General features: G+C 41.0%; 1 long non-coding RNA gene across 1 annotated transcript; it reads left to right on the top strand.

Moving 5' to 3' along the window:
- Positions 1-246: 246 nt before the first annotated feature.
- Positions 247-17,826, top strand: LOC109145623. Its single transcript, XR_002047148.3, has 4 exons — positions 247-347; positions 11,550-11,663; positions 12,846-12,907; positions 15,817-17,826. It is a non-coding gene; the product is annotated as an uncharacterized LOC109145623 (long non-coding RNA).
- Positions 17,827-21,613: the final 3,787 nt, after the last annotated feature.

Genomic DNA, 21,613 nt, shown 5'->3' on the forward strand with positions numbered 1-21,613 from the left:
TAATTATGAGAGAATTGTGTTGTGTTTCTGCTCTGGATTTGAGTGTATTTCTATTTACCAATGTTTGCAGCAATTTATACCATTTCTCTAATAGTGACTGAACTTTCAATTTTTCTTCTGGTTGAGGCACAGTTTAACCTTTGCAGGAGATAACTAAGAAGGATTTAGTTTAGTAAGTCACTTCCCCCTAGAAAAAATCTTCAAAAAATTTCAGAAACACCTTTTTCAAACCTTTCCCAGGTTTGTGACCTCACAGTGGTAAATAGAGGGACAGAAGAGGACACATTTTCCTGCCTGATTCTTCTGGAGATGGAATAATGATGGATGTGAACAACCTGTACAGCAAGGTAAGACCTGGACCAGACAAAAAGGCAAGAGAAGGTTTTGGCAGCATAAAAGTGTTTAATTGGAGCTCTGATATCATCTCAGTGCCTGAATATTCCGGTTTTTTTCGAGCGCTGGAAGTTGCAATATTCAGACTGCAGCTCTTTGTGTGTCTGAGCTGGCACTCGAAGTTCCAAAAACCAGGATGGCTGCAGAGTGCAGATTCCATTGGCAGCTCCAGGGTGGATTTTGGAGTATGGGTGGTAAAGGTGGAAATTCAGGTGGGGGGGAAGCTTATTAATCAGGAGTAGCGAGATGCCAGTGAGGCAAACGCTTGGGGAAGGAGCGAGGAGCGCGTAGCGGGAAAGCCAGCGGCCGATGTCCCGCTGTCCCCGTGGGGCTGGCATTGGGAAGGCACGGGCGTGGGCACCCAGAGAGCAGCACCAGCCCTGGAGAAGGACTGCCCTGCTGGAGGGGGACGAGCAGAGCGAGAGCAGCTGTGGCTGCTGGCACATCCAGCCGCCCAGCGCTGCCGACCCTCGCAGATGAGGCTGGCACCAGACTGCAGGAATGAGGCCGGGGTGATGCTAACGAGGCAGAATTGATCTGCATATATTACAGAGCAGCACCACAACGCTTGCATAATCACAGCGCTGGAAAGTAGGTCCAGGGGAACACCTTGACTTCCCCAGGAAATGAGGAGGCAGCTGCGAGCGGTTTTTTGGCAGAAAAGTGCTCCTGCTTTTGAGAATTGTCAGCCCGGCATTGTTCGCTCTGGGCGCGCTCGGCGTCGCCCCACCGCAAGATTTAGTGGTCTGTGTTATGGACCTGCAAGGAAACTCCTGCCCAAAAAATTATGTTACAACACCAACACTATAAATGTGTTATGGAAAGCCTGCTTTGAAGGAAGAGAGAAAAACGGGGAGCATTTTATTCTGTAAATGGGAGTTTATCTCTCTCTCTCCTCCTGATATAAAATGGGATGGCCGGTCAAGAAGAGTTTTGTAGATTTAAAGTATGTTTCTTATGAACGTGTGAATAGTCTCTGGAGACATTTGGCCAGTAGTGTGAGTGACAATGTTGAAGTTGCAGAAAGCTTAACAGGAAAAGAAAATTGAGAAAAATGAAAAAAAAGAAAAAAGGGGGAAAATTAAAAAGTAAACAGAAGCAGAAAGAGAGAAGGAAATCTCTCAGCCCTTTTTTACAATAAAGTACAAACCATAATCAGGACTTGCTGATGAGCTGTAAACTTCTGTATTCTGCGTTTCCTTAGGCAACCACAGTTGTCTTCCATAAGGATTGTTTCAGCAGATCCTGTGTTTGGGGAGGGAGAGCAGGACATTTCAGCAACCCCCAGAACTGCAAGCTCAGTCTTGCACTTGGTGAAGTGCATAATGTAAAGTGATGCCTTTGGAGAAAGTAGCCTGTAATGCAAGAAGACAAATCACTGATTTGGAATTGATATGTTCCTTGTACTTGATATGCTCATTCATATGCAAGAAATTTATTTGATCCCACATTCAGGAATTTAACCAAACAGGCAGATAATTATATGGTCATCAAGTGAAGAAATGAGGAAAAAAACCCATCAAGATCCCTGTTGCAGAAAACAAGTCTGTAAATTAGGGAACAAGTGGCGAATCCTGAAGAGGGAAGGAATATCCTAAATAAAGTCCTATTCCAGGCATGCAACTTGTGTGACATTAAGGCTGTGATTGTACAAGGAGAAGTGAGGAAATTGGAGCTGGAGAGAGACAAGTCAGCATTAATGCTGAACCCTGCCCTCCTAATTTCTAAAATGAATTTATTTGTATTTTTCCACACTCACAATGCATATGCCAATGTAAATCACAGACCATTATTAACACAAACAGTATAAAGGCATTGAAATATAGAGAGCTTAGATTTTATTTGGTTCTCAGCTCTGACTGAACAAAAACAATGTACAGCTCCCTCCTCTCTCACACACGTTTTTTAGGCTGTGTTTTGTTTTCTTAGTGTGAATTCTTTTTTATTTTAGGTTTCAATTCCTAGTTATATAGTTAATATATTTATATTTGTAGTCAAGATACAGTTTAATTCATAGCTATAAAATGTACAAAAATTTTAAAAGGAGTTATATTCGCCAAAAAATTCAAAGGTCACACATCTCTTCTTTGGGTTTTTGAATATTATGTGTTGGCTACTTTTGAGACTAATTTTCAAACTCTCAGGGAGAATTTTAAAATATTTCAGCTAAGCAGGAATCTCAGAGTCAGGAACAGTCCATAGGACTTGGATCCAAAAGGACTCAGGTGATAGTGCTTTCTATTTCTTTTACTTTTCTTCTTTTCTTTTCTTTTCCTTTCTTTCTCTCTTCTCTTTATTTTTTTTTTTTTGGTAAGAAGTTTATTGTGAAATGTTAATTTTTTTATAAAGTATTCAAAATTGACTAAATATTGCCTTAAAAAGTATAAACACTTCTCACAAATTAGCATTTCATGGTGAATGATACGCAAAAACCACCCAGGATCCTGCTCAAAACTGTGAGGAAACATATTTTATGTGAGTACTAATTATAAATAAGTAGAAAGGGGCTGTGCATGTGATATATAAAATTATAAATATAGAAAGCATAGAAAGAATTTATACTTGAGAGAACTGGCTGGATCAAACCTCATTATTTTGAGAAAATCTGGTACTATAAAAGCTGTAAATATGAGTACAAATGTTATCTTTTTCAAACAGATAATTTTAATTTCCATAAAACCCCTCAGATTTTTGGCAAAGCTGACCTATTGAATAGTTCATGGTTGGGTTTTTGAAAATACATTTAAGGCACATGTAAATTTTTTTTTTTTTTAATTTTTACCTCTTTTTTTTTTTGGCTCTCAAACTGAAAGAATGAGAATTTCATCCACTGGAAGAAGAGAATTGTCCACTGAGTCTGAGGGTCACATCTCTAAAATCTGTGGGAAATTTAATGATCAGAAATTTAACCAGAGATGAGGACTTGGAGTGTCACTTTCTCCACATAAATTCATTTTAAGCACAAGAGAGATGCAGTGTGACTCAGATCATTAAATGGGAATGTTTGGAATAGTCCACAAAGTGCATTTCACTCAGGTTATTATTTTTTTCCCCTAAATACCGAGGATGCATTAAGATAATTGCAGTAGAGTAATTAGGCTTTCTCCTAAAAATGACTTGTCTACAAGTGGTTTAATAGATTAAGGATTTTAAAGGGGTTGGAGGGAACCAGTTACAGTAATCAGAGAAGAAAAAGTGCTGAAGGTATCGTGAAGGCTCATAATTAAACTGAAGCTCACAGTTCAATTAAACTTGAGCATCATTATGCATAAAACATCAGTGGGCATCAAGAGTCCAATAAAAAAGGATGGGATCCATGTGAAACAGCTAAAAGGTAAGGCAGGATATGGACTGGTCCAGGACTTCCAGATAAAGTCAAGGAAAACTGTGCCTAAAATTGGAGTTGAAGTTTTCACGTGCTTTCAGTCAAGAGTCCTGTGTTAACTTTTTTAAACCTGCAGCAGTCAAATAATTAAAATATTGTGGAATTCCTATCAGTGGAACTATGTTAGGAACAGCACATCTGTCACAACTGGTGTGCCATAAACCCTTCGGGATATTACATGCAAAAGAAATTTTCTGCAAAAAGAAAATACCGTAAGGAAAAAATTGTCACAGGAAAGCAGATTTTCGTGCTTTTCTCTGAAAAATATCATTACAGTTTCAACTAAAAAAATCAAGAATGCATTGATTGTGCAATCTGTGTTTCTGTAAAGGGAAATTTAACATGGTGAGTGCTGGGAGAAGTTCTGTGGGAATATGAGGTTGCAGAGTATCATAGGAAGAATGAAGAGATGCTGGCATGAAAGGGTTTACACAGATCCTATAAGATTCACAGTTATTAATAAACTATCATATTTAGGTGCTCTTGCCCTTTTTAGTTGCAGCTCTGTGTGATTTAATATTCTTTCTTTCCTCTGTGGTGCCCTCTGGATTGGTACCTGCAGGAAACCTCCCAGCTCCCCTTGGAGAAATATGGTATTAGGAAGAAAATGTCATTATTTAACATAGAGGAGAAAGAAAAATCTCTAGATGAGAGGCATGGAAGTGCAAGTGCCAGCACATTTCAGATCCAAGCTCTTCCCTTACAAATACAATAACTGTAAAATTCCCATTCTTTTCCTAGGGAGAACTTTGTGGGTTTTATTGGAGATTATTTGTGCAAAGGCTTTTAGTCAGGAGTTAAATTATTGCTTAATACCAGCTTTAAAGTTTTCATCTGGATGAGTTTCTGGGTGCCAGATGGAGCATGTAAGGCAAAGGGAATGACACTAAAAACTGCAGAAGACCTGCCATGGTTCTGGTTTGGATCTGAATGTGGCTCTCCTGCATGTTCACTGAATGTCTCAGTTTTGGAACGTTCCTTAGGGATTCTCTTCTCAGGAGCAGAGGAAGAGGTGAATTCAGCTGATAGCTCAGAACTCTGAGCAATATCCAGTCAGAGGGGTGAGATCTCACAGAACCCCAGACCCGAGCGATTGTTTGACCATGTCTTAATTAGTGATCGTGTTTCTGACCATGTCTTAATTTTATTTGTGTTTTTAGTGAAATGAGGATGCTCCAGTGTTAATTGAGAAGGGTCTATCAGGCCATGTAGAAACACCCTCCTAATTTAGAGCTCCAGTGTGCGTTACCTGGGCACTGATGGCTCTGCAGTGTGTGCCCACATCCCTGCTCTGTGGCAAATATGAATTTAGCTTAACTCACAAAGAGTGCAGGATAAACCAATTTAAATTTGTCCTGCCTGGTTAGCTCCTGTGAGGTAAATTGGTGCTCCTTGATAGTATTTAGGTTTTATTGTGAGATCAACAGTTAAGTGTACATTGTACATTAGCCCACAGAGTGTCGTGTTTGGGTTCCTGCTCAGGACCTTAAGTATTATTTTTGTTATTATACTTGTTAGAGCATTGTTATATTACACTAAATAACATTAGCTGAAATTATAATTACAATCATTATGTTGTTATTGTATTAGCTGCTATATTGTGATAATATGATCCCAATATTACAGCATTATCAGTGATAGTGGTGGTGATAAACAGGCAATTCTGTAAATTCTTTGTTCAGCTGAAGCCATGGTAGGACCATGATGGGATAAAGGCTTTAATATTTGCCCTGACATCAACAGAAGAAGTAAAGATCTAAAATTTGTGACTCAAACCCAACCCTTAGAAATTCAGATGCACGGGAAAACACACCTGAACTTCCTGAAGGAAGGACTTTTCTTTTAGGGCCATTAGAAAACAAAGGTTAAGGTGCCCAGTGCATCACCCTGAGGCAATACTTTGGTGTTAAATTTACTCACCATTTTGTTTAGGTCAATTCTTGCCTTTTGTTTTGCAATTTTTTGAGTAAAGAGAAAACCCCAAAAGAAAATACTGTTACTAAAAGCTGCAGAGGGGCACGAATTTCAACCATGCCTTGTCCATAGAGTCTTGATACAAACGCACATATCCAACAAAACTGTCTTAAGCGCTCACACAGGCAAATCTTTTGAGCTTGACATGTTTTATGTGAGCCCCTTGTTTCTAAATTAAGAAATGCACAGGATATTAAATATATGAAAGAATTTAAAGGGTTTGCTAAGCCAACAAAACAGGTGAATTCATGAATCCCATCATGTATCCCTTCCTAATTTGCTCCGGGTGATAACAAATGTTTGGGCCATAATATTTGAGTAGCCCAAGTGAATGAGCAAGGAATGAGGAGAACAGTATTTCATCTTGAGGCTTTTTTTATTCTTTCCCAGAAGATGCTGTTAGCAGTGCGCAAAAAATTGTATTAAACCAAAATTGTATAAAAATAAATTCCGTCCCCCCAAGCCAATAGGTATTGTTTTACAGCTGGGAGACAGAAAACATATTGGTTGAAAACATTACAATATTTAAAAACCACATGGAGCTGTAAAAATTGGAATGAGTCCTCTAAATCTTCTATAAAATGGTTAATCAGTTGATCCTTAACAACTGCTATGTACAGTACAGAGAGCTTATAACTCACAAACGCAGGTTCAAGCAGTGTTCCCCAAGGATGGGGGAGAACAGATTGAAACACTGAAAAGAAAGGGGAAGGAGACAGAAGGAAAGAAATAATTAAATAAAAGTGTTAAATTCTTCATTGGCTTTTTTTGTTTGTTTGTTTATTTTGTGTTTTCCCAAATATTGTTCCCTTAACCCTGAAAAAAATTTATATTCTCTCACTCTGGATGGAATAATCGGTTCAATATATTTTTGAATACAAATTATTAAACTTACTCGCTACTTTTTTCATCTCTTCTGAGAAATCATCTGTATTTTGCAAAATTTAAAGCCAAAGACTTGCTTGTAGTACTAGAAAGCGAAGCTATATTTATTTTTTTTCTTTTTAATGACAGTCTAACAATAGTCCCACAACTCACCAGTGCATTCCAAAAATTTCATGCTGTCATCATAAAAATCTGACTGTAGCAGAATCTGTCTGGCACTAGACAGAGCCCTAATGACCCTAAACTCACATACGATCCCTGGTGATCAGAAGAAGAAAAATACGGTAAAAATAGAGAAATATGTAAACTGCTTAAGTGACAGAAAAATATCCTCTGGAGAATGTCATTCATTTTTTTTCCTGTCTTTCACAACTGTCAGAGGTACCAGGTCTCTGAACTTGTCTTTTGTGTTGTTTAACAGGAAGCTTTGGAGAATTTTCCAGTCACTTGGAAAGTAAAATTAGTGATGAAGCGGGGTTGTTCCCCCATTCCAGCAGTTCCAGCAGCACATTCCCACTATTTAAGCAGGAAGCCCAGCACAACCCTCTCCACTTTTACAAATGTTGGGAGTGTTGAATTTCTCTCACCACACTTCTGTTTCCAAGGGTTCATTTAACGAGAAATTATGTTACAACATAAACCAATAAACAAGGTTTTACTTGGACACAGAAATCATGGAATAACGCATGCGTGAAAAAAAAAGTGTTTTGTATGTGCTTCCCCCTTTTTTTTTTAATATTATAAAAAATAGCTCCATTTTAATTCTGATTGATTTCTAACGTTGCTATAAATTAAGCAGGGAGGAATTGATAGGATTCTTTGAAAGCTCAAAAGCATTCCAGAGAAATTATGTTGAAGAAACAAAGAATTTCATAGAGTTGGATATATTTTTGCCATATTGTGTGACATTTGATGTTTTTACCTCCAGCTTTTGAAATCAGCCTGATAGTAGAGGCTTCCTTCTGTCTCTCTCGACTGTAGAGATAAGACTGAAAATATGAATCATAAATGCGTTGACCCCAAAAGGAAAGAGAAATATCAGTGTAGAGTTGCTTTGAATAAATTACAGGCACCTTAAAGCTGTTTGGTGTTTAATCCATGATGGTTTTTACTGTTAGAAGGTAGCAGGAGCCTTTCTGTGCTCTGTTGTGTTTAGCTCTGCTACCACAATGTGTTTTACACATTTTCATGAACCCATGGATTTCCCTGTGATTGGGTCTCACTCTGGTTTTTGGGTTGGGCTCTGAGTACCATGAGCAGGATTTCTTTTCAGATCCTTCTTTTCCTCTCATGGGAATTCTTGAAGGAACATTTGGCTTTTATAGAGTTCTTTCGAGGTGGACAGAGTCAAACTTCCTTACAAATGGCATAGGTTGATCAGTAACAGAATCCTGGAATTATTTGGTTGGGAGGGAAATTAAAGATCATCCAGTTCCCTCCCCTGCTGCTGCTGTTCCAAAACCTGTCCAACCTGGCCTTGGACAGTTCCAGAGATGGGGCCCTGTAGTGGTTTGGTCCAAAATACTCATTACTGTTTATCTTCTGTGAGATAAGAATTAGGAGGAACGCAAAGCAGGCACCAAACTTGAAAGAATATAAAGAAGTTTATTAACAGACCTAAAAGAAGGGAAAAAAAAATTATACCACCTTCAGAACTCTCCTCCTCCCCCCACCTTCCTCCCTTCTCCCACTGACAATGTGAAAAGACAACCCTTAAGATGTTCAGTCTGTTACCACTTCCATAATAACCTTGTTCAGTCCATTTAGAAAGAGAAGTCTCTTCTTGCTCGTGCTATGAAAACATTATCACAACGAGACAGCCGCCCGCTTCCAAATATTGTTCAGTCCATTTAGGAAGAGGAATCTCTGCTCGCATGTGAGTCCCTTCCCCCGACTTGCAGCTCTTCAAGGTCACACACAGATAGCAACTGGCTTCCCCGCAACTGCTTTCGAGGGTCCACTCTTGAAGTTTTTTGGGGTACAATTTTAAGGTTGAGCCGTTCAGAAACAAAAACAGAGGCCCTTCTCCTTCCCTGGGAGCAAAGGGTCTTCCTCATCTTCATCTTTAGGACTATCTCTGGGAGCATCTCTAGGGACTGAGGTTTTCTCCTTTCCCATTTGGAGCAAAGGTCCTCATCTGCTCCATCTCCCCCTGTCCAAACTTCTCATGAAATTACAGCTGCGTCAGCATCTGCCTATCTCAGCTCAGGTGCTTTTGCTTACGAGTTGAACACTCCACCCCCCATATCTTCATGAAATGGCAACGTTGGCTCAGTAGAGCCCTAAGCTCTGTTTCAGCCTGGGAGGGGTGTTCCCAACAAAAAGTGATTTCTTCCCATATAAATGGATATCCCAGCATAGCAGGAGCTTGGAGACTGAGAGATTCTGATATATAAAAAACTAATTAAAGTTGTCAGAAATCCCTGGCACTGTCCAAGGCCGGGTTGGATGGGGCTTGGAGAAGCCTGGTCTGGAGGAAGGTGTGCCTGCCCATGGCAGGAAGGAGATGGGCTTTAAGTTCTTTTCCAACCCAGACCATTCTGGGGTTCTGTGAAATGCTGCACTCCCGGTGTGCTGAGGCTCACGTCAGCATCGGTGATCCCACTCCCTCCTGCTCCAGCCGTGCACATCCTCATGTTTAGTTGGAAGTTTATAGGCCTTTGTCCACATCCCTTCAGTATTTAATGCCTTGCAAATCTTAACAAGTCAAACTTCCCAACATCCTGAGAGGCATTGTCAGGAAAGCTTCGTCTAAATAATCTCTCTTCTTGCAGTAGGACTTTCGCTTCCCTTGCACACATCCTTTATGTTTGTTGACTTGGGAGGTCGATGCGATAGAGGTCAGACCTACGCGTGTTCACCCAGCTCCTACCCCGGGCTGGGGCTGCTTTTCTCCATCATGGCTTTCTGTGTGACCGATCTTTCAGCCGCAGAATAACATCTATTTCTTTATTAAATTTAATTGGGCTGAATTTCTTTACGTCACATTCATAACAATGATGTAACATGCGAAAAGCCAACATCACAATACCATTTATAACAGAGGGATCTGCCGGAGGCACCCGCGGTGCTGTGGTCCTGCCCGCGGAGGACTCAGCGGTGATGCGCATGCGCACGCGGAGTGATCCGCCAGGAGGGACTATTTGTTATGCGGCCCTGCCCGCGGAGGAATCAGCGGTGATGCGGCAGGCCGTGGAGCGATCCGCCCGAGGGACTATTTGTGATGCGGTCCTGCGCGCGGAGGGATCAGCGGTGATGCGTACCGGTGATGCGCATGCGCATGCGGAGTGATCCGCCAGGAGGGACTATTTGTGATGCGGTCCTGCCCGCGGAGGGATCTTCCACGGGTAGTATTTGTGATGCAAATCCGCCCAGCTGCTCTCGCTCCCTTTTCCCGCTCTCCCCTCTGCTCCCAGCGCTTCTCCTGCAAAGGGCGTGGCTTTTCCTGGGCTCTTTTCCTGCCGGGCCTGCAGCGAGCGCTCCCCTCAAGGAGCAGGGGCAGCTTTGCCCACAGCAGCAGCGATTAAACAGAGCAGAGCCCAGACAGATGCCGGAGCAGCGCCGCTCGCAGGGCGCGGAGCAGCCGCAATGCGAGGGCCCGGCCGAGACGTCGGAGTCCGCGAGGCGGCGGCCACGTGGGACCGGCAGCCACCACGTGGGACCAGCAGCCACGTGGGACCAGCAGCCACGTGGGACCAGCAGCCAAGACGAACACGCAAGCATGTGATAGGAGAAGTTACAGCAACAAAAGTCACAGGAACTGCGAAATGGTACAATGTAAAAAACAACTATGGATTTATAACGCGAGATGATACAGGGGAAGATTTATTCATCCATAGAACCGGTATTCCTATTAAAAGGAATAACCCTAAAAATTACCTGCGAAGTGTAGGAGATGGAGAAGTTGTACAATTTGATATAGTGCAAGGAAAGAAGGGTTTACAAGCAGCGAATGTTACTGGGCCTGGAGGTATTCCCGTCAAAGGCAGCCGTTATGCACAAAATTATAAACAATATCCATCCCAGCAACTTCCCTACCCACAGCCTACTTTCCCTTTTTACCCTATACCCAATATGAACTCTTTCCTAAGTTTACCCCATCCCCAGTTTATTCCTAATCCGTTTTTCACCCCATGGCTTCCCTATACAATTCCCTTTCCCTACAACTCCTCTCCGATGCCGAGGGGGGGATGAAAAGGGGGAGGGAAGAAATTAAACCCTCTCCTGCCTCAGTTTTCCCACAAAGCATGGCCGGAGAGTCCTGTCTCCTTTCTGTGAGCCCTAAGATGTTCCACAGAATCTGTTTGGACATTTAAAGGCTCAGGAGGGTGGCTTGTATTATTTTAAAACTGTTCTTGTTATGTTTATCCAGTTGTTTTCACTTCTTTTTATTAAAATAAAACGGGTGAGATGTTGGGGTCTCCTCCCCCTGCCATGGAGCCCTGGGAGAGGGGCCCTGAGGGGACAGACACGGGGTTTCCTGCTGTAACAGTTGAACTTGTATTTATGGGCCTAAGTTTTCTGAAACCCAAACAAAACAGTAATTTATCTACTTTATTTCTTTCAAAATGGTGTTCTTAAAGTACATCTTGCAGATAGATTGTCTGTCCCTCACAGCAAAGCCTCACAATGGGAGTCTAATAATTGCTCTTTTTCTAATTTCACTAAATGAGTTATAATTATTTTACGTCTGTTTTATGGTTACAGAATAGTATTAACCTAAGCTCTAATTATAATATAGCTTTCAAAGAAATGTATGGACACGAAATTGATGGACTGCCAGCTTATGTAGGAGCATCACATAAAGCAGATATACAGCTGATGGTTTAAGGCATAACATGTTAAAATTCAGGGGCACAACTTGTTCATGAATAAGTAACAGGGTGTAAATTCATTGACTGTTTTTTTATAGTGGATCAAACAGAGAAGGGCATGATTAATGCTCGTTAAAATGCACGTACGGTTGAAGTTGGATGTGACTTACACCCAATAGGATTGGGAGACTCAGGCAGAGCCTGGAAGTCAGGTTAGTCAACACTGAAGTGGTCATGATGGATATTTTACATGTTTTCTTCTGGTTTGCCCTCTCCTGCAGCATTGTGAATGTTACTGTCACAAATGAACTCTTTTTTTTCAGGGATAAAATGATTCTTTCAAACATCTTGCAATTCCTTTATTGCCAGAGGTGGTTGAAGGTCAAAATATTAAGAACCAAAGTTTTTAAAATCTCTGTCAGCTTTACAGAGCCTCTACCTAGCTCTGCTAATGTGAAGTGTGGCTGCTGATCTGCAGCCGTGGAGCCTCATCCCGCGCATCCCTGGAGGATGAATCTCCTCTCAGCTTCCCACACACACTCAGCTGCCTCTCCCATCCAGAGGCGACTCATGGCTTGCTCATCTCAAAGTAGAAAATCAGACATGTTTGGGCATTTATCAGCTTCTCACTGGGCAGTTCAGCAGAGAGGTGATTTGGGCCTAAATCCTTGGAAGGGACCTTCAGGATGGTTTTGCCTTTGGTATGAGAGGATTTATTGGACAACGCTGACTTTTTGGTGGTCATCTGGAGCATCTGCTGGGGTCACCATCTCTGAAAATGTCCAAAACACGAGTAGAGGGGGGATTTTTGGTTTAGTGCAAGTGATGATGACCAGACAAAGGTTGGACTTGATGGTCCTGGAGGTTTTTTCCAACCTTAATGGGTCTATGATTCCATCTTAACGCAGCTGACAGAAGCATGCCTGACCACCCTCCAGCCCCCAAAACCAGGCACACCAGAAATAATTGACAATTTCCTTCCCCCAAAGGTGATCCTTCTGATTTAGGGCCCCTGACTATATCTGACACCAATTCATCCCAGACCAAGATTTTAGAAGTCGGGTGCAGACTCGGAGTTGAAAAGTGCTGTTTGAAAGAGCTTCAGACTAAACAAATTAGATGTGCAAAACACACCTGGCTCTTATCTCCCTCACAGCTAAACCTTGGACTAGGAGAGCTAAATAAAACCTACGAGCCATTTCCTGGCCACTATGGGAGATTTCCCCTAAAGTTTATTTTTTAAGCTTCAGTGTCTGTTTCTTAATTACTTAAAGGTCCGTGGATTCGTTCTGTTGTATGAAATTTGATATAAATTGTTTACTAGACTTAAGGGGACGAGGAGATTATGCACTTTCTTATTTTTAATATTTCTCTCTCCTATCTGCTGTGACCAGACAGAAATTTCAAGCAACAGTTTTTGGAAAACATATGGAGACCAGCCTGGGAATTTTGTAAGGTAAGGGGCCGTCCATGATGCCAGGATGTCTGGCTGCTGCTTCTGCTGAGCAGCTCTGCATCCTTTATATTTTGAAATTATTCTATTGTAACCATTTTCCATTCAGTTTAGTTTGGCAATATATCCTTGTTTCTAAAGGTGTCTACACTTATTTGACTAGAGAAAATATTTACTTTTCTAAAGGGCAGCTTAACCTTTGTTTAAATTTGAGGTGAGCGAAAGGGCACTGTAATTATCTGCTGTATTATTTGTGTCACATCTGAGTTACTATGAAGGCTCAACATGCATTGCCCTTTATTAGGAAACTGCTTAACAAAACCCAATATAACCACAGGTTTTGCATCCAGCAAATATTTTATTGAACCAAAGGCTTCTCCAGGAAACTTGGACTCTGAGAAGATTCAAGTGGCAGAAGGCTGACCCAGGGGATGGGATAGAGATGGATGGGTTTTTATGGCAGCTGTAGCTGCTTTATTTTAAATATCTTGCAGTCAGGTAAAGGGGAAATGTGAGTCCAGTGTTTCCTGATACAGAGCTTCAGAGTGGAAAAACTCCAGTAGTGATGGAGGTTTTACAGCTAAGGTGGATTCACGGGTATGTCCCACTGCTTTCCCATAATATTCCCAAAATATAACTTCCCCATAACTCCCTTGAGAGGTAAGGAAGAAGAAATATTCAACATGGCTGTGAGTTACAGCTAAAAGTTACACAGGATGCTTCAGTCACACTTCCAGGCAGGAGCAGTCATTGTCCTGCATTGTCCTGCAGAAAGGCAGTTCAGGGCTGCAGGAGGGAGCTCCACCATTGTGGGCAGCAGGGATGGCTGTGGGACTCCTCCTCAGTCAGGGCAAATGTAATTCCCAGAGGGAGAGCTGAGATTACCCTCCAGTTTTGTTGCTGTTGATTTGTTGCAGTGTTTCTGGTCTAATTCCTATTTCATAGAATCATCACAGAATCCCAGAATGGTTTGGGCTGGAAGGGACCTTAAAGCTCTTCCAGTCCCTCTCCTTTTTATGAGATATTACATTCCATTCCAGGTAGGAACCTTGTTTGTGTCACTAACTGATCCTGCTCTCCTGCAGAGGTTCATGTGGATGCAGTTGGGATTATTCCAGAAAAGAAACTGGAATTTGGTCAAGGCAGGCAGGTGGCTCCTTGGTTAGCTGGGAATGTACCTTCTAATCTCGGGTGACAGATGAGCTGCCCCTCCCAACAAAAATTCATGTCCCCAGCATGAGAACAGCTGCTCCAGTAGCAGAGATGCTCTGAAGAGAAGAGTGCACATAGAGATCCAGTCAAGACAGTTTGTGTGAATTTAAATTTAATTCAATTCAGTTGAATTGAATTTAAAGTCAAGAAAGTTTGTGTGAACCTGTTACTTGGAAAATATCCCAGGAGCAGCTTCTTGTGATGGACTGTGTGTAAATAACCAGCACGTCCCAGGCTACTCCCAAGATAAAGCACCATGGCTGGGAAGGGTTATTGCTTCATCCCATCACTCAGCTGGTTTTACATCTTCATGGCAAAGTAGCAAATCTATATGGATCTGGAGGAGCTTGATCTGTGGCATGCTCAGAGCATGGTTTTTGTATTTGTGTATATTTATGGTCACTCACTAAAGGAGCAGTGACCTTTTGATAGATTAATATAAGCTACTTCAGATACAGTGGCACAAAGAAAATGACTTTGACAGTGAATCCACTTGTTAGTGCTGGAGTTGCTGTGCAAGTACAGGAAATGAGAGGCCTTCAGCTTAAAAATCTGTCCTAAAAATTAGCCTGGCCACCAACGCCTGCCACTACCCTGAGTTAAGTACAGTTTTATACTGAGTCAGCCTTAACTTCCCAGTAGAGTTCCTTTGTCTTTCACTCAACAAGTTCCTTTTAACAACATCCATTTATAAACATCAAAGAGAAGACAGAGGTGGTGGGAGACAGCCAGGACTGGATTGCACAGACCCCCAAGGGTCAGGTGAGAGGATTGCTCCATGGAAAACTGATGTGAGCAAAGGGAAGCAGAGGGACATCTCTGTGACCTCACAGCGGGGGCCAAGGCTTGGCTGGCGAAGGTGCCCTGCGGGGAAGCTGTGCCGGTGGAGCACCAGGGCTTTGTTGTTCCACAGATAACGTGATGGGCTCAGCTGGAAACGATGCCATTTCTTCCCCTTGCTGAGGATAAAGTCAGGGTTCTAAAAACACCAAAGGCTTTGAGAACATTTTCGAAAGAGCTGCCTGAGACAGAAGTCTCGGATCAGGAGCCGTCTTGTAAAAATCCTGGGGAGTATCGTTAACCCTCGGAGCACGTTTGGGGATGTGTCAATCTTCCAGGGATACTGCTCCTGCCAGGAAATCATAATTTATTGAGGTCAGCGGGTTAATGGGCTGGACTATGTGCTACCAATTGGTAGACATAAAATATATTTAGTCCTGTGACAAACCTAAAAGGTTTTCAATAGACGGAGGCTCGCAATAAAACGTGTGATGAGTCGTTCTATTATTTTTCTCCGAGAGCGTTTTTTTCTTTCAAAGATAAAGCAAAAAGAGAGAAAGCTGATCTTTAAAATAATAAAAAAAAAAAAGCTGGGTAGCTGTTATGTTGCAGATGTGTGTTTTATAGTTTAATATTTTTTGCGTGAGAAAGCAGTTGGGATTCTAAGCAGACATGATGTAGAGCAATTTAAAATTAATAGAGCACTTCAAATTTTTAGGAGCACTTTAAGTTAGAAGTGATCTTGGTTTTGGGCAGGCTCGGTGTAGAAAGATGTGAAATTATGCAAGAGTTCCAGATCTACAAGAACATACTGGCATAAAGGCAAACACTAATTCAGCAGGTTAGGACAAAACAGATTATTTAAAATTCAGCAAAACAAAAATCCAAACAACAAAATTTGTCTTACTCTGTTCTTTCAGTATAATTACTCAGTTTCCATTGTTCTGTTACTTCAAATACCCAGTACGAGATGGAATGAAGAAACTCTGACAAGAACACTGAGAATGAATATTAGCAGAAAACGCAGAAATTCTGCTCTGGCCTTGGTGTCGTCCTGTGGGGTGAGTGTCCCTCCCATGGGGATGCAGATTATGGAGCAGCAGTGGAGGTGTCCGCCTGCCTTTCCTAGGTGGAAGAGCTGGGTGAGGCACAAGGAGACAAGCTCATTATTGACTCTCTCAAAGGCCACAGGGGCAAGACTGGGCTAATAAATTCTCTTTTAAAGTAAGTGAATGCTCCTGCTGCCTCATGCCCTCCCCTTAGCCTCTCACTACCTTTTTTGGATGCTGCACAAATCCCCAGGTTTTTTTTCCTCAGCAAAGATGTTTTCTGTACTGGGTCAAGTTGGACTGAGCTTTTGGTTTGCCGTTTGCTTTGTGGGGGTGGATTTTTGTTTGTTTGTTTGTTTGTTTTGAAATGATTTTTGCACCACCAGCAGCACATATACAGTTGGAAATGGAGTAAGTGGAGATTTGAATGTCAAAAAATGTGGAGAGGTGGAGCTTAGGGACAAGGGGTAGTGGTGGGTTTGGCTGTGCTGTGTTAACTGTTGGACTTGATGGTCTTAGAGGGTTTTCCCAACCCTAATGGTTCTGTGATTCCATGATTCCACACAGGATTGCTCAGTTTGTCAGTGTGCTGTGATTTGTGTGAAACTTCCGTGGAGCAGCCTGTGTTGTGGCAGGGGGGAGAAGAGAAATCTCTGGAGCTGGAGGATGCCTGGTTGGGGAGCAGCTCAGGGGAAGCCAACCCAGACTAAAAGAGGGTCTCCCTGGGTTGATGACATTCTAAACCCAGATCAAATGCTTGGTTTAAAGCAGCCATGCAGCATTTGATTAAACTGGGCCTGAATTGCATTTGAATTAATCCCATCACCACCTTGTCTGTCCAGATCAGTCACTTCAGTACCAATATCCATTACGGTCCTCCCAAAACACAGCAGCATCCGTCACCTGTCACACACTTGGGGCTGCAGCTGTGGATCAGATGTAAAAGGCACAGAGAGAATCCCTCAGACAGGTGGGTGCAGTCTAGGAGAGAGACACACTGACCCTGCTTAGCCTGGTGAAAGAAATAAGGGTAAAAATTTGCAAAAATGCCTCAGTTTTGCAAAAAGTGGGTGCTCTGTGGGGGTCATTTTTTTTCCCCTAATCCTTTCTTTACCCAGTAACGAACATAAAAGCATGATCCTAATTTATGGTGCATTGATACAAAACAAATTATATTATTAATACCTGTATCTATAAGGATAAAGCATTTAATGGGTTTGAAGCAGTTCTCTACCAATTGGAGCACACAATAAATACCTGGATACACAGATTTTAGGCACTTTAAGCTTTTTACTGCATCAGAGAGATCAAGTAGCTTTGACTGCTGCATCCCAAATAAGTTTATTCCTGCAGAATTCTTGTGAGTGATTTAGTGTGTAACGAGATATTTCGTCACTCCCAATAAATTGATGTATTGCATGTCTCTTCCACGCCTGCTTCGTTATCCTTTTGTATTGTTTTGCATTCTTTGCCATTTTGAAATACACTTTTTTATATTATTAAATGATGTGTTTTTGTGATAGTGCCTGGATGTTTGTGTCCCATTGGATGGGGCTTGATGCAAACGTGATAATGAAAAATGTGATCCCTCCCTCCGAGTCCTGTTCCCTCTACATTTATTAGAGTTGCACACATTAAAATGTGGTAGAATTTTTTCAGTGTCTGTCTGTACATACAGACACTCATGTCTACATCAGAGGAAAAAATCCTCGATACTTTAATAGTTGTGCCAGCCAGCAATGTTTTATACAAATAACAAAACATGTAAAATGTAATAGAGAATATATATATTTCTTCTAATCTATCCCCTATATTTCCATGTATGTGGTATGATTTAATGAGCTGAACTCTGGTGGATAATTTGAAAAAAATTCTACATGAAATGGCAAAGAAATTCTCCCAAAGTGTTTTGTTTTATACATGCAGTATAAAGATACAACTTTGCATGTGCACACTTTGTTTTTCTAATTTATAATAAAATGTACAAAAAGATTTTCAAAGCAAATGGTTTCAAATCAAAGACTTGGGATTTATAGCTAAAGCAAGGAAGAGGGCAGAGATTCTCTGCTTCCATGTAACTGGGAAGAGTTTTATTATCCAAAGTCACGCAAAAAATACGTTCTCCATCACAGACCTTGAAATGCCTGACTTTTTCCCATTTCCTACACTCCAAAATGAATTGGTAAAAGTTGTGTGGAAAACCTTAAAGCGAAGTCAAGGAAGCCAAGGAAAACCTTCAACCAAGGTCAGCCTTCACGTGTGATGCAGACAGCAGTCGCTCTAACTGGGGGTAACGGGAGATCCAAAGGGGTTTTAAAAAGAAATAATTATTGCAGGTGTCCCTTGCCTTCTGACACGAATCTCCTTATGAAAAGCAAGTCATTTACCAGTGGTTTATAGGGCTGGAGTATTCCTCCATGAATGGGGGGAAAATAATCCAGCAGCGAGGACGGGCTTCTCCTCTTTGCGCGATAACGCTCGCGCCGGTCTGGGCCCGGCCCAAGGTACGTGGGAGTTAGGATTAACTGACAGCAGCAAAGGCTGATTTACAGAAACCACATGAGGAGTTCCTGAGCACAGCCCAGATAACAAAAATATTATCGCCGCTGTTTACAGTGAAGCCGGTCAGTTTATTTCTCCGAGTGCTTCATTATGTATAAAAGATGCCAGCGATAGGCTCCCAGTCAAAATAAACAGGCAGAAAGTGTTCCACATACACAGTTTGGAGAGAACGGTTACTTTGCTATTTATTTAATAATTGACCATAAATGGAGTCAAAGTGCAAAGGGAAAAAAAAAAAAACCCTAAAAAAAAGCAGCACACTAAGGGCTTTTTGAAAGATTGATAAATAATGTGGAATCTCAATTAGGCTTTAGAAGGAATGCAGATATTAAAAATTTGGTCAAGAATCTAATTAGCTGGAGGTAATTAAACAGTCTCACACGGGGTCATTAATCTTTTCCACAGACCTTTGATGTTTTGCACACTGTCTTCTAGTCATTAATAAAATTCATAACACTCCTCTTTGTGGTGTTTTATCATCGTGTTTTTCTCTGTAAGAGCATAGAGCAAGTGTCATTGTATCACAAGGGCCTTACTTTAGTTAATTTCTTTTTTTCTGCTTGTTAGATTTAACCCTTTCTTGAACCAAGCGTTGCCAATTTATGCCAGAAGTTTTAAGACAGGTTTTAAATCCTTGTTTTGCCGTTCCCCACAGCTTTCAAAGTCTGTACATTGAGAAATAAACCATTCTGATGCATCTGGTCAATTAACGAAGTTTTTTTCCAATCCAGCTCATCTGTCTGGTGCTTAATTTTGCAACCTGGTTCATTTATTATTCACAGGAATGACAGAAAAAGTATTTTATTTTGCTTTCTTCCTTTACCTTCAGTTTCTCTTGATGGCAGGTCCCCTGGAGACATAACCTGTAGCATGTGGTAAATTTTAGTGGTGTAACCAGAGAGCTCCTGAGGATGGGGCTATGATAGAAGTGAGGAATAATTATGAAAGAAAAACCCCTAAGTAAAATGGAAATTTGTTGAACGTGACTGATTTTATGTACAGTCTCAGTACAGTACTTCAATAATGCATTATCCTGACATATTTCAAAGACAAACTGTGCTCAAGAATAGCTGAATTTAAAAGGCAAAAAAGCTACAAAGGACACCTTTGGAAGAGAGAGGGATATGATTTCTATTGCAAACATTAATATCCATACATATATAGCCCGTGTGTGTTGTGTTTTTATGGCTGTTTGTATTACAAGACCTACATTTAGGAGCTGTTGCGTGGAGTTGTGTGAGCAAGTGTAAATAGAGGGAGATACAAAGGGTTTGCTAATGAGATGTTTGTGTCTGGACAGAGACATTTCACATTTTGGGTGAATTTACTTCTGAAACAGACAAATCCATTGTTTCATGTAATTATTTGTGGGGTTTGTATTTTGGTCAGAGCTGTTTCATGCATTTGTTAGTGGCAAGAAGGTGTTGAGTCATTACAGGGTGTAGACACTGAGGTAATACTTCAGGTGAGAGAGCAGAGATTGCAATATCTGCTTAAAAATGTGCACCCTCCCTTTCTTAATAACAAGGGAAGAGGTGCAAAACGCTCCTTAAATACCATTATAAGTGGCAACAACTGCACACGTTGGTGGGGATCGTTTGGTGTTTTTATGACTGATTTGCACAGCAGCTTTGTGCCTAAAAATGGGTGATCTTATAGGCTGTTTTAAAAAGAAATCACACTTGATACTATTTCAGGAGTAAGAGGAATTAATGAAAGGCAGGAATGAAAATCTCTGGGAGTTTACAGTCATCCAGAGCAATCATATTCTGAACTTGTGGGTGTTGTTTTGTTCATCTCTTCTGTCCTGCCCTTGCATATTTTTTTGATAAGTCTCTGCCACTACTTGTAGCTGCTGCTTTTTGCAGCATCTTCTATTAAGTTCAGATCCAAAATGCAGCAGAAGTCTGCACAGACCAGAAAAAAAAAATAAAAATAGAATGCACAGCTCCAAGGCTTTGGGTAAAAAATACAGTCTCTTTCTCAATTGAATTTTAAATATAAAATGTTATGTGTCATTTTCTCAGAGGAAGGAAGTGATTGCAGTTATTTTATTTCCACATTACTGAGCAAAAATGTTTCCCTCTAAAAATATCAACCCAACAGCAGAATATTTTGCAGAGTGATCCACTTAAAAGTGAGTGGGAGACGGCCAGCAAGGATTGTTCTCTTTTGTGTTTACTTGTAATTTATAAACAAGTTCTGGCAGTCTTTTTTTTTTTTTTTTTTTTTTTTTTCTGAAAGCATGAGGAAGGCACTTTTCATGCTTTTTATTCAGATTGAAAAATTGTTTCTTTTTTTCTCTTTAAGACTATTTTTATGGCTGGAAAACTGACAGACACCTTTAAAAGATGAAATGATGAAAACTGAGCAGTTGCTAAGAGAAAGTCCTGCTAAAACTGCCATTTCTTTCTTTCTTTTTTTTTTCCTTAATGCTCATGCATTTTCAGTGACTAATTAACTTTTCAAAAGGACTTCATCTTTAGTGATTTGACCTCGCTTTCTTTTACAGTGTGAGCCACCCAGTAACCTCAGGAGTTCCACCAGGAAAACAAAGGGTGGGTGATCGTGTCACTGTTACTTCCAAAGCAAACAGAGAATGAAATCCCACAACAAGCAAACAAAATTGAGTAGAGCTGTAAGGTCGTTAAAGTTCTGCTTTTTAACGTGAGAAATACACAGAAACAACCTAAATAGTCTAACAACAGAAAGGTTATTTCAGTGATAATTTTAAAGTAAATTGCAGCTGTCACCTTGTGACCTTTTTCCAAGTGATGCTAATGAGATCCGTAGGTGATTCCAACTACTTAATAATAATGAGATTGATACAGGGAACGCTCAGATTAGCAACAATTTGATAATTGTGTGAGCAGGAAGAACTAGCCCTCCCTGGTGGTTTGAAAACATAGCTGAGATTTGAGGAGCTGTACAGAGCTCTTATTTAATCTGAGCAATTCTATAATGATGTGAAAAGGTAAGTGTTTTTGATTTAGTGATGTCTATATTTCAAGAGACAAGATGTTGGTGATAAAGGAAGAGGGGAAAAAAAAGGCAAGAGATGAATGGCTGGTTTCTGGAGACATCTTTTGGCTTAATATCTAACACC

Source organism: Corvus cornix, chromosome 7, assembly GCF_000738735.6.
Source record: "Corvus cornix cornix isolate S_Up_H32 chromosome 7, ASM73873v5, whole genome shotgun sequence".
Lineage (NCBI taxonomy): Eukaryota > Metazoa > Chordata > Aves > Passeriformes > Corvidae > Corvus > Corvus cornix.